The sequence below is a fragment of the Somniosus microcephalus genome, chromosome 4 (assembly GCF_052327205.1).
Source record: "Somniosus microcephalus isolate GS21.2 chromosome 4, FLI_Smic_1.0, whole genome shotgun sequence".
Classification (NCBI taxonomy): domain Eukaryota; kingdom Metazoa; phylum Chordata; class Chondrichthyes; order Squaliformes; family Somniosidae; genus Somniosus; species Somniosus microcephalus.
This window is the reverse complement of record NC_140990.1, coordinates 212156290-212170631: the sequence shown is the minus strand read 5'-3', so window position 1 is coordinate 212170631 and position 14342 is coordinate 212156290. Positions and strand designations below refer to the sequence as shown.

General features: G+C 47.1%; 1 protein-coding gene across 4 annotated transcripts in view; it reads right to left on the bottom strand.

Moving 5' to 3' along the window:
- satb2 (SATB homeobox 2) overlaps nt 1-14342 on the bottom strand; it is a 595400-nt gene that overhangs the window by 516064 nt on the left and 64994 nt on the right. The window lies entirely within an intron of this gene.

Genomic DNA, 14342 nt, shown 5'->3' with positions numbered 1-14342 from the left:
TTGTTCTATCATGCTCTTTACTAATGAGCTTACTGCTTTACTACAGATAGGGCACAGAAGAAATCTTCCCCAGTGATGTCAATCAACCACAAACGTATGCTGTGTGGGCTTTCCTTCTCCCCTTCCCCCAGTACGCACAAAATTAAAATTCAATAAGTGTTTTAACCCACGTAGCCTTAGGTAAAGTGAATTAGGAGCCCATCCTTCATCCAGCCATCAAGCAATGCCTTTGCGTATGCAATCAACCATGACATCATGACTTGGAGCCAGGCAGCTTTCAACTCAGCCTCTATTAAAATGAAGAGGGAAAAGAGAAGAGGCTCCATATGTTTCTAGTGTAGAGACTGTTAGTTATAGGCAGTTATTTGAGTGGCTGTGGCATTCATAGATTGAGTGAGAGTAATTCAGACAAGTGGTGAAGTTTTTCCTACAAGGTGTTTTGTTTGTGACACCAGTCCCCTAATGGTCTGAGTATAGTAGTGGTCTTGCTACTGAAATCTCCTGAACAGTCTTCGTATCACAGCTCATCCTCATTATAAATCTTCCAAACAAACTGCCAACAGCTTGATACTATAGATAGGAGCTGGAGCAGTGCAACAAGTTAGTTAAAATAAGTACAATTTGGCAGTGTTTTAATTCAAAAAATGTTTCTTGTGTATGTATGTGTGTAAGGAAAACAAATTTAAGGATCGCCTTACAAAATCAACAGCAAATAGGATAAAATAACACTGTTGAACGTGAAATTACAGACACTACTAAATTATCTGGTACTGTGTGCATGCATGTGTGTGTTTATGTGTGTGTATGTGAGTCTGTGTCATGTATGTGTTTCTGTCTCTGTGTTTGTATGTGTGTGTCATGTGTGTCTGTGCAGTGTGTATGTGTTTCAGTGTCACTGTATGTGTCGTGTGTGTGTGCGCGCACATGTGCACTCAATTCCGTCTGTATGTCTGCATCTATTCATACGTGTGTCTGTGGCTCTGTGTCTATCTATGTGTGTTTTGTAGGTGATGATGGCTACATTGTGTAGGTGACCAGTGGGCAATTCTACACTTTCACAACGTAAATGCTAGTGCCCTCAACGGTTCAACCAGCAGCTGGCCAGGAACGTCCCGAGTTTGCTCCCCAGTCTGTGCTGAGTTGGCCTATCTCAGTTTGGGTGACAGTGGGACTGTTACAATTGGCCTACGCAACCCTGGGTTAGAGAGAGGAAAATTGGCCAATGGGTTCTCAGCTCCTGGCTGATATTGAATGAGAGGTATAAGGACAGATAGCCATCAGGTGAGGTCAAGATCACCGTCAGCTCTGATACTCCCCATGATCAAGTCGTCTGCCCAAAGTCACTGTCCAGGCTCATGCATCATTTCTAGCCACTTGGAACTGCTTCACAGTAGCAGTCAGTGCCTTTAGGAGAAGAGGGAAGGGGAGAAAATTAGCAAGAGAAGAAGGAAACATAAATAAATGTAAATGCATTCTGCCCTGTCTAACCACTACAAGCCTGGTGAAGCAGAGGCTCAAATCCTTTTAAATGGGTAAAAATAAAATGTATTTCAGACCACTCATCTGATTAGCATTAGTTGTCTGTAATTTCAGAGAGAAAGTTGTCTGTGTGATTGATTCTTCACATTCTTCATATTTTATTGTATGTTCAGTTGTAAAATTGTAGACACACAAATTACAGTCATTGGTAATGCTACGCTTGATTTAGCAGATAGTACACATAAAAATAGAAGCTGAAATGTGGCCTAATTGCACCCTCCTTTCCTCAAAAGGGGGGAAGTGGGCAGATAGGATTTACCACACCACCTCAAAAGTCAGCAAAGACTGTTCTAGAAAGTGTATAACAGTATGACTATCCAAGATACTTGTTCACACTAATAAGAGAAGGGAAGTGTAGACAGACAGACTACAGCAACAGTAAATGATATTGTACACCTCGAATAAAAGATCCTCCACAAACTGGTGGGAGGGAGAAACAATCTTCACTACTGTGAAGAAGCGGCATCCTCTCTGTGACTGATTCCAACCTCTCTTTCCCTGTCACAACCTTTCTCATCTCTCTCTTTTTTTTATTGATGTTACCATGGTCAGTGATCCTCCGACCTTTCCCCTCTTATTCTTCCCAAGCTCCAAGTACACCATCCTGCAAGCTCTTCCTTCTCCCTGCACCCCCCAGAGTGTTGAAATCAAGACTTATTGCTTCATCTTCTACTCGAACACATTCTTTTCCAGGACTTCAAAACCACAGAACTCCTTACCTCCCTCAGCCTTCCCTTCATCTCAAAATCTACAGGCTTTTGGCATCACTTATTGATTTATTGATTTATTTTGTCTTCTCTAATACTTTCTTCAGCCTTAGTGTGTGCCCTGCACTATGGACTTTGGCCCATCATTGAGGCTCTTGGTTCAAAATTGGATTGAAAACTCCCTCATAAATCCTATCCCTATAAATTGCTTCATAATTAAACAAGGACTGGCTGCCATTTGTGCAACAAAATAGTTTTAAATTACAAACTTCGAATGCAATTTCAAGACTCTCTCTCCAGTTAGAATGGTACTGCCTCCTCTCCCCAATACAATCCTGTCAGCAATGCACAGGGAGAATAAACTAAAAACGTCACTGAAGCCCCACATCAATATTACTGAATGCAGATCGCAGCTTAACAAATGGAGTAGTTAATGAAGCATAATTAGGCATTGTTTCTGACCTACAGTTATAGTTTCTCAGCTTACTCTAACACTTATAGAAGTTAAAGTGTGTTATAGTTCTGTGTGTACACCCCAATGTGCTTTAGTACATTCAGCGTTAGAAATGTAAAGTTCTCCTATTGCTACTTATGTAAGAAGTCACACAACACCAGGTTATAGTCCAACAGCTTTATTTGAAATCACAAGCTTTCGGAGCGCTGCTCCTTCTTCAGGTGAAGTGGAGAAATGCATAAAGACACAGCTTATATAGTCAGACTATATAAGCTGTGTCTTTATGCATTTCTCCACTTCACCTGAAGAAGGAGCAGCGCTCCGAAAGCTTGTGATTTCAAATAAAGCTGTTGGACTATAGCCTGGTGTTGTGTGACTTCTTACATTTGTCCACCCCAGTCCAACTCCGGCATCTCCACACTATTGCTACTTAGGGATGAGTGTACCTTTAAGAGAGAACTACTTTTACAGCTCCTGTATACTGTAGTACCGGCAGTGACCACACCTGTATATAAGCCTTGAGCATGCCTCTGTACCCCCAGTCTTGAGACTACCCTACTCCAGTAAACACCTGTTGATTGTTAAGTTACAGCATCCGTGTAGTTATTTGAAAACATCATACTCTCAGAATCACGGATCTAACAGTGGCGACGAGTGCCGATTCGAATCTACCTGCAACTCTGCATTTCCCTTCAGGATTTGCTCCGGGAGGGCGGTGGAAGAAAGTCGAGGCCAGAAGCACGGGCGTCGACCACGAGCAACCGCCCAGTCATCCGGCAGAGAGTGAACATCGCAGGGGAGGCTGTTGAGAGCCGGGCTTGGTTCCCCGGCCACGACGATCCAGCAACAGACTGACAACAGGTACAGCGCAGACCCTTCCCGGACAGCGGCGGCTGGAGCCGACTGACGGCAGAGTAAAAGCCGAGCAGCGTCGACGGGGTAAGAGAGAGGGTGAAGCGCACAGGGCGCAGCCGGGGGTTGAAAACCGAGCGGCATCGAGGAAAAACAAAACGGAGATAAAGAGGGTAAAGCAGCAGCCGGGTTCAGGACCGAGCGGCGGAAACGGGGAAGGCGCACAAAAAAGAAAATGCGCAGAGCACAGCCAGGGCTCAAGGGCTGAACAGTGTCCGCGGGGAGAAGAAGGGAGAGCGCAGGAGACACCATTGAGCCACGGAGAAGAAGGAAGAGCGCGGGAGACGCCATTTTTAGAAGCTGCAGCGGAGAAGAAGGGTGAGCGCGGGAAGAAAGAGAAGCGCGGGAGATGCCATTTTGTGCCAGCGGAGAAGAAGGAAGAGCGCAGGAGACGCCATTGTTGACAGTTAAATCACACCAAGGGATGCCGAACAGTGGCAGTATCTCTACGTTCGACAATGAAGTTGAAGATTGGGTGACATATGTGGAACGTATTGAGGTGTACTGCAGGGCGAATGAAGTGCCAGATGCTAGGAAAGCACTGGTTTTGTTAAATTCCATGGGTGCAAAAGCTTATGGCTTACTGCGAAACCTAATAACCCCAGAGAAGCCCGTGAATAAGAATTTCAAAAGCATAGTAGAAATCCTACAGGACCACTTAAACCCCACACTGCTGCTGATAGCAGAAAGATTTAAATTCCACAAAAGGAACCAGCATAAAGACGAAAGTAATGCTGAGTACTTAACGGAACTGCGCAAGCTATCGAAACACTGCCAGTTTGGAGTGGGACTAGCAGATACGTTAAGGGACAAGTTTGTGTGTGGGCTTCAAAGCGAAGGAACCCAGAAACGGCTTCTATCAGAAAAGGATCTTACGCTGGACAAGGCTTTCAGCATGGCAGTATCACACGAAGCAGCCGCAAGGGGCGCTGCAGAGATACAACGGAGACCACAAGAATATGGCACCAATGAAATGACATATGGAACAGGGAAGTGTTATCGCTGCGGCAGAACAACACACGACCAGAAGGATTGTTGGTTCAAGGACCAAGTGTGCAGACAGTGTGGAAAAGCAGGACACATAGCAAGAGTCTGCAGGTCAGGGAAGAAAACCAACAGCAAGAAATCTCCACAGGAGAAGTACAAAAAGGTACATAAGGTGAAGGACAGTAGTTCAGACGAACAGAAAAGTGATACAGACTCCGGAAGCAAGGAGCTGAGTTGCCTGAAACTACATAAGGTAACCAAAATGGAGGATCACCAGACTATCTGGGTCACACTCAAGATAGACGGAGTCCAAGTGAAAATGGAGTTGGACACAGGATCAGCCCTAACAGTCATAAACCAAAGGGACTACAAGCAGCTATTTTCACACATACCCTTGAAAGCTACAGAGATTGTCTTGAAGACGTATACGGGGCAAAAAGTCTACCCCAAAGGAAAAATAAGGGTGAAAGTGATATACAAAGGCCAGGAAATACCTAAAATGGACCTATATGTATTGCCAGATGGAGGACCACCACTACTAGGACGTGAATGGATCCGGAAGATACAATTAGATTGGCATTCCATACAGGCACTAAAGGTTGAGGCCAAAAAGGATGACGACGTCACACCTGGACGACTGTCAAAAATGCTAACTGACGCAAAAGAAGTGTTCCAGGAGGGACTCGGAACACTAAAAGGTATAACAGCAACGATTAAAATAGAGGAAAATGCAAGCCCAAAGTTTCTTAAGGCCAGACCAGTGCCTTATGCGATCAGACCAGCCGTCGAAGCAGAGCTGGAAGGGTTGGAACGTTCAGGAGTACTGTTCAAAGTAGACTGGAGCAAGTGGGCTACACCCATCGTTCCTGTAATGAAGAGGTCGTTGAGTAATACGCCTGGGGAACCAAAGAAGGTCCGCATCTGTGGGGATTTTAAGGTGACAGTGAACCCAGTCCTTCACACGGTACAATATCTGCTTCCACGAATTGAGGATATTTTCGCCTCGCTATCTGGAGGTAAACGCTTCACCAAAATTGATCTAGCCCAGGCGTACTTGCAAATGGAGGTAGAAGAAGCCTCGAAACAATACCTCACGATCAACAAATCGAGGACCTAACCAAGAGCTGCTCAGGATGCCAGAAGGTCCAAAATGCACCACCACATGCCCCTCTACACCCATGGGAGTGGCCCTCCTCTCCATGGCAACGGGTGCATATTGATTTTGCTGGCCATTCATGGACTCAATGTTCTTAATAGCAGTGGATGCTCACTCGAAATGGCCTGAGGTGATAAAAATGTCCTCAACCACTACAGAGAAAATGATTGCAGTCCTACGGACCATATTTGCCAGGAACGGCTTGCCAGAGCAGATTTGCTCTGATAATGGACCACAGTTTGTGTCCGAAGAGTTTCGGAAATTTATGAGAAGGAATGGGGTAAGGCATTGCACATCCGCCCCGTATCATCCAGCCACAAATGGATTGGCTGAGAGGTTCGTACAAACCTTTAAAAAGGCGATAAAGGCCATGTGCGATGATGAAATTCCACTACAGCATAAGGTGGACAATTTCCTATTAGCCTGCAGAAATGCGACACATGCAGTTACCAACCAGACCCCGGCCATGATGTTCTTTAACCGAAGGTTGAGATCTCGTCTGGATTTGCTCAGACCAAATGTGTGAAGAAATGTTGAGGATAAACAATTTCAGCACATCAATGAGAAGCCGACAAGGAGCTTCAATGTAGGACAACCAGTCTTGGCCCGTGACTACCGAACAGAGAAATGGCAACCCGGAACGATATGCACAAGGCAGGGGCCATTAATGTACACAGTGGATGTCAGGGAGAACATGGTGAGACGCCACGTCGATCAGATATTAGCGTCACAGGAACGAGTCAACCTCATGTCTCGAGTACCTGGGGATGAACCCGACATACCGGTAGCATCTACCTCAGAACCAGTAGCAATGGAAACTAATGAGCTAACTGACGAAAAGGGGCCAGAATCGCCTCCGCACCAAGAGCAAGAACCTCAGGAAAGGCGCTATCCAGAAAGGATCAGGAAGCCGCCCCAAAGACTGAATCTATAAATGGACTATTTTTGTTTAATGTGCATGTTAAAGTGTTAATTGTTATTTGAATATTATGGGTACTGCTAATCTAAAAGGGGAGGAATTGCAGTGTATGTACCTTTAAGAGATAACTACTTTTACAGCTCCTGTATACTGTAGTACCGGCAGTGACCACACCTGTATATAAGCCTTGAGCATGCCTCTGTACCCCCAGTTTTGAGACTACCCTACTCCAGTAAACACCTGTTGATTGTTAAGTTACAGCATCCGTGTAGTTATTTGAAAACATCATACTCTCAGAATCACGGATCTAACAGAGTGCTCATGGCTCAGCTCCCTGGAACCAAGGTTAAGGTACCAGAAGTCTCCAACACTGAACTTCAGCTGTATGAAGTCAAAGATAAAGGCCCAGGATGATGCAATGCTGCTCGACTGTTAGTGCCCAGCTAACAACAACAACAACTTGTATTTATATAGCGCCTTTAACGTAGTAAAACGACCCAAGGCGCTGTACAGGAGTATTTTAAGACAACAAATTTGGCACCGATCCACATAAGGATGAATTAGGACAGGTGACCAAAAGCTTGGTCAAAGAGGTAGGTTTTAAGGAGCGTCTTAAAGGAGGAAAGAGAGGTAAAGAGGTGGAGAGATTTAGGGAGGGAATTCCAGAGCTTAGGGCCTAAGCAACAGAAGGCATGACCACAAAGGTTGAGTGATTATAATCAGGGATGGTGTGGAGATGCCGGTGTTGGACTGGGGTGTACAAATGTAAGAAGTCACACAACACCAGGTTATAGTCCAACAGCTTTATTTGAAATCACAAGCTTTCGGAGCGCTGCTCCTTCGTCAGGTGAAGTGGAGAAATGCATAAAGACACAGCTTATATAGTCAGAGAATAGTGTCAGATGTTTACAGGTAATCTTTGATAAATGGCAGTTGGAAAGATTACCTGTAAACATCTGACATTATTCTCTGACTATATAAGCTGTGTCTTTATGCATTTCTCCACTTCACCTGACGAAGGAGCAGCGCTCCGAAAGCTTGTGATTTCAAATAAAGCTGTTGGACTATAACCTGGTGTTGTGTGACTTCTTACAATAATCAGGGATGCTCAAGAGGGCAGAATTAGAGGAGCGCAGATATCTCGAGGGGTTGTGGGGCTGAAAAAGATACAGAGGTAGGAAGGGGCGAGGCCATGGAGGGATTTGAAAACAAGGATGAGAATTTTGAAATCGAGGCGCTGCTTAACCGGGAGCCAATGTAGGTCAGCGAGCTTGTTGTGAGTTAGGACACAGGCAGCCGAGTTTTGGATGCCCTCAAGTTTACGTAGGGTGGCATGTGGGAGGCCAGCCAGGAGTGCATTGGAATAGTCAAGTCTAGAGGTAACAAAGGCATGGATGAGGTTTCAGCAGTGGCTGAGCTGAGGCCAGGGTGGAGACAGGTGATGTTACCGAGGTGGAAGTAGGTGGTCTTTGTTAGGCTGAGGATATGTGGTTGGAAGCTCATTTCAGGTTTCCTCCCACAGTCCAAAGATGTGCAGGTTAGGTTGATTTGGCTATGATAAATTGACCCTCAGTGTTAGGGGATTGAATACGTGGGGTTACGGGGATAGGGTGGGATATGTGTCGGTGCAGGCTCGATGGGCCGAAATGGCCTCTATCTGCACTGTAGATTCTGTGATTCTGTGATTCTGTGACACCAAGGTTGCAAACAGTGTGGTTCAGCCTCAGACAGATGTTAGGGAGAGGGATTGAGTCAGTGGCTAGGGAACGGAGTTTGTGGCAGGGACCAAAAACAATGGCTTCAGTCTTCCCAATATTTAATTGGAGAAAAATATTTCTCATCCAGGTCTGTATGTCAGACAAGCAGTCTGTCAATTTAGACACCGTGGAGGGGTCGAGAGAAGTGGTAGTGAAGTAGAGCTGGGTGTCGTCAGCGTACATGTGGTAACTGACACTGTGTTTTCAGATGATGTCACCAAGGGGCAACATGTAGATGAGAAATAGGAGTGGGCCAAGGATAGATCTTTGGGGGCCACCAGAGGTAACATTGTGGGAGCAGGAAGAGAAGCCGTTGCAAGTGATTCTCTGGTTACGATTAAATAGATAGGAACCAGGCGAGTGCAGTCCCACCCAGCTGGACGACGGTGGAGAGGCGTTGGAGAAGGATGGAGTGGTCAACCGTGTCAAAGGCTGCAGACAAGTCAAGAAGGATGAGGACGGATAGTTTACCTTTGTCACATTCACAAAGGATGTCATTTGTGACTTTGATGAGAGCCGTTTTGGTACTGTGGCAAGGGCGGAAACCTGATTGGAGGGATTCAAACATGGAATTGCGGGAAAGATGGACACGGATTTGGGAGGCGACAACATGTTCAAGGACTTTGGAGAGGAAAGGGAGGTTGGAGATGGGGCGATAGTTTGCAAGGACGGATGGATCAAGGTTTTTTTTTGAGGAGAGTAGTGGTGACGGCAGATTTAAGGGAGAAGGGGACAGTACCTGAGAGAGAACTGTTAACAATGTCAGCTAACATGGGAGCCAGAAAAGGAAGTTGGGCGGTCAGCAGTTTGGTGGGAATAGGGTCGAGGGAGCAGGAGGTGGGTCCCATGGACAAGATGAGCATGGAGAGGTCATGAGGGGAGATCGGAGAGAAACTGGAGAAAGATGTGAATTCAGGGCTAGGGCAGAGGGGAACCTTAGAGGAAGTTTGGCCCAGTGGGCTAGGGGGAGGAAGGGAAGTGGCAGAGGCAGCTGAACGGATGGTCTCAATCTTAGAGACAAAGAAGTCCATGAGCTCCTCACACTTGTTGTTGGAGGTGAGGGTGGAGGAGACAGGGGAGAGGGTTTAGGAAGACGGTTAGCAGCGTAGACTAGAAGCCGGGGTTTATCGTTGCATTCCAGAATGATTCTGGAAAAGTGAGCAATTTTGGCAGATGAGAGCAGGGCCCAATAGTGCTTTATGTGTGGCACAGTGGCAAACAGCGGCAGTGACACAATACAGGCTGCCTGCTATATTGCCACGTGGCAAAAGATGAACCCAAATTAATATTTTCTGTTCTGAAAGGTCATCGCCTTGAAACGTTAACTCTATTTCGGTCTCCATGAATGCTGCCTGACCTGCTGAGTGTTTCCAGCATTTCCTGTTTTATTTCAGGTTTCCGACACGTGTAGTACTGTATTTTGCTCTTGATTTAATATTTTCTGTTACCCAGTCTCACTGCAATCAGATATTTGGTTGGTTTGCTGCTGCTTTTGGATATTTTATAATGGGAAAAAATGCCATCTGTAATCTAAAGAATATGGGGGGTGAAATTCGATAGCGCGATGAAACGGGCCTGGGCACCGCGATGTGAGATACGCCTGCGCCAGTTCAAGGCAGGCAGCACGTGAGCTTCATGCTGCCGACTAATTATATTACTTGCAGCACACAGCCTAGCGCTGAATGCGCTGCTGACAGACTGTGCACTCAGCAGGGGGCAGAAGTTTGCTGTGTTGGAGCGAGGCTAGCTTTACTTAAAGCTAGCCTCGGACTCAATATTGAGTTCAACAACTTCAGGTCATAACCTCGGCCGCTATTACATTTTTACTTATATTTTTTATCCTCACCTTTGTTTTGGCCCTTCCCCCCCTTTTTTTTCTCTCCCACATGGCAGCTGTCTCCCATTCTGCCAGCGCATTTCATACCTAATCTAGAGCCGTCTTTTGTCTCCACTAGTCCTATCACCATCTCGTCTCGTTTTGAATACCCCTTAATGTCTCTTCACTTCTCTTTTGTTCTCTCCCAGCCCCCATACTGGCCTTTTAATCTATTTCATTTCCTGTGCTTCTTCAGTCTTGACAAAGGGTTTACCCGAAACGTTGACTCTATTTTCTCTCCACGGATGTTGCCTGGCCTGCTGAGTTTTTCCAGCATTTTCTGTTGTTATTTCGGATTTCCAGCATCTGCAGTATTTTGCTATTTTACTTAAAGCTAGCCTGCTCCTTTTAAAGGCAGTCTGCACCTCTTAAAGGTGAGCTGTCTTCTGCTGATGAAAAATGGTAGAAGTGCTCCAGCACCAACCCAACTGGCTCAGCAGGCCAGGGAAAGGGCACTCAGGGTCTCGGACACAACACTTGAGCTTTGTGCAGGGGTCAACACTAAAAGAGAGGTCCTCTACCCACAGGGGCCAGGAGGCCCTCCAGAAAGAAATGTGTGGGACCAGATCGCCGAGGCGGTCAGTGCCAGCAGTCTCACCCCCAGGACCTGGCTCCAGTACCCAAAGAAGTTTCATGACCTCAGACGAGTGGTCAGTGAATGCATCTTTAAAAGCCGTGTCCTACCAACTGCACCACTAGCCTCACACACTGCTCAATGCATGACCCCCTCTCCCATCACTCACCTATCAGCAATTTCTACCAAATATGAGGCACACCTCACATTTCTAGCTTCACCTTACCCCCTTGGAGGAGATGCTGCTGGCCATTCTTGTCAGGGGCATGGCTGAGCCCTTGGCCAGAGGCGGGGCTGAAAGAATACAAGATGCCGGTATCATCATACGTTACCCTCCTTCTCACATCTCACTTCCCCCTCATCCCACAATCTCTTCTGGTTTACAAGCTGCACATGGTGTAAGCATGCACCTCTTGCTTTACATCCCTCCCCTCACCACAACCCTAGCCTTGTGTCTTCCTCATTTCAAACACCCAAGAAATCCATCCTGCCCAGCCAGTGGGTCAACAAGAAGAGGGAGAGGAGAGTGAAGAAGAAGAAGAAAAAAAACACCGTCACTCGATTTCACACTCCCAGCCACCAGCTCCTGGAGGTCGTCCTGCAAGGCCATCTGCAGCGTTCCCCACTGAAAGTCAGCAGCCTTCCACCAACCATGCTGCAGCCACTGGGGTAACACTGCATAAGAGCATTAGGATAGGCAAAGGCACACGCAAGACACTCACTGAGGGAATGCACATGGGTGATTAGTTGATTTTTTGATGTAATACTGGATGCATATATGGATAAAGTTGGATTGGAAAGTTTGCGTAGTGGTGGTTTTTATTTCAACATTGTGGCCAAGAGGATGCTGTGATGGTCAGTAACAGAGGGAAGGTAAGGTGTGGGACAAATGTTGAAAGGGGAATTGGGGTTGTGGTCACTGGTACCGCAGGCGGAAGTTTTGATCCTGGATATCTCAGCCAGAAAGGGACTGTCTGGGTTGCTTCCTTCCTTCTGCTTCCTCCTCTTCTGCTTTTCCCTCTTCTGCTTCTTCATCTTCCTTCTCCTCTTCCTCCTCCTCCTCCCTCTGTGAGCAGCTTGTCCCCTTTGCTGCCTCTGCTCCATCTCCATGTTATGCTGCAGCCCAAGTGCGACTGCGACTGCAACTAGAGCCCCCAGGACTGGGTGCAAGTGGTGTTCTCAGAGGCCTTCCTTTAAGAGCCAAACCTTTGCAAACATCCAGCAGCACTCTCTGCACACTTCAACAACTTTAAATGTATTACACCAAGCCACTACTCCAATAAAATATAAAGAAACCAGATCAAAAGCAACAATCTAATCTTACCTGAAAGTTGCGTGTGCCCCTTTAAGAAGCACTGGCGGGGGTCTGTTGTACAGCTGCATGCATGTTCTGCCATGCATGCTTTGGAGAGGGCGTTAAAAGGAGCGATGATGTCCACAATACCGGATCGTGCATCAATTCAGCGTTGCACACTGATTGCCGTCACAATCTGATTCATTTCCATATCTGGAGCGAGCGCAGGCAACGGCAGAGCTGCCGACCTGCCCAAAATGGCGGCCACCGCGTTCTGCACCGGAAGTGGGCGGAAGCGAGGCGGCCGCCATTTTTTCATCCAAGCCAGCCTTAACGGCCGCCACAAATGGGCCGAATTTCACGGCCCCTATCTTCAGGAAAAAAAGGCATTTCTTTTGTTTGGGGAGAGAAAAAATCCAAAAGAGTGACACTGTCAAACTAGCCTTTCTGACAATAGGAAACTGCACGAGTGAGCTTCTGGATATAAATATTAGGGCAAACTTATAAATGACATTTCCTATTTATTTGTCTATTCAGAATCCATTCTGTGAGCGCATTTTTCACTCGATAATAAAATTCTAGCAGTGCCTTGTGCCTGAAGCTCAGCATTTTCTGATTAAAACATCACAGGTGATAGTTACAGGACCTGAAGCAGGCAGACTGAGAAGCAAGCTCTAGATAACTAATGCTGGAGCAGCCACTGTTACAAATATGTTACATCCTCTAGGCCAGGGGTTCACAACCTTTTTGGTTCTGAGGCCCCCCTCCCATGTTATAAAAATTCCACAGACCCCCTATAACACAACACAAATACTTTCACTGTATAAAATTTCTTTCAGCGCCACTCCCACTCACTATGTTACTGCTGCTGCTATCCCGGCACTGCAGAAAACACTGGTCCCCATGCCCATCCCACTCCCTCTTTCCCAATCACCTGACCCCCAGTCTCCCTCTTTCCCCCCAAACCCTGACTCCCTCGCCGACTGTTCCCGGCACATCAGCCAAACAGCCTCTTTTCCCCCACCTCCAATATTTTTATAACTAATAAACAAAAGTCTACAATGAAAATGAAAAAAAAACCACAATGTTTTTAAGGCCTGTATGATTTTTCTCCCAAATTTCTCGCAGCAGTGTCCAGATTAATGTTATATTCCTAGTGAATTTTAACCTAAAAAAAGTGTGGGTTTGGAGCGGGGGGTAGTTAAATTGTTAAACATGGGATTTCCGACCTGATCCTGCCTCCAACCTGGCCACTTCCGGTTTTAATGGAGGCGGGACAGGACCGGGCAGGGGGGGAGGTGGGGGATAACGGGGGCGGGCAACCAACCTGCTCCCAGGGGGCGGGACGTCAATTTAAATATTATAATGAGGGTGGAAGCCTCTTTTTTTAACCTCCATTTTGTTTTTAACTGCTAGTGGACGGGTTTCACACAATTCGTGAAACCCGGCAGTTAAAGCGAGGCGGGGACTGCAGAATCCAGGGGGTAAGTGGCTTTACACCTACTTCCTGGATCGAGGGTCCCTGCCTAACCCAGCCCCCGCGATCGGAGACACCCTCACGAGGCCTCTGATCACCTTCCCAGACCTCCCTCCCCTCAAGGCCACCAGCCCCCCCCCCCCAAGGCCTCCACCCACAATGATGATGCTGAGGCCGTCCACGATCCTCTCTCACCACCCCCCCCCCCCACCCCCCCGATCCATTTAACAGACCGGCCCTCATGTGAACCCTCCCTCCCTCCTCATCCAGTCGAAGGCCTACCCACCCGCAGCCAACCAGCCTCTCAATCTGGCTGGCTGCGGGCAGGAAACCGAGACCTCACATGCAAATCAGACCCTGCCATTAAAGTCAGCTGGGCCTGCGGGAAACCCGGCCTCTTTCCCGACTGCCTCGGGAGCTCCCCCACCTTCCGACACAAAAGTCCGGCCCAGGACAATCCTGGACGGTTGAAATCCTAGCAGGAGGCCAACATTGGGTGTGAACAATCAGGGCTGCTTGTGATGCCCTCCTTGGTAGAGCAAGAGTGCTGGCGCTCAAGGTATAGGCTTGCAGGTTAAGAATGAATGAGGTTAGGCACGAAAGCCAGCACCGTTGTTACTACACTACAGTGTGAGTCAACACTTTGAAGACAGCAGGAGAGAAAATGGGGGGGGGGGTGAAATTAGACAG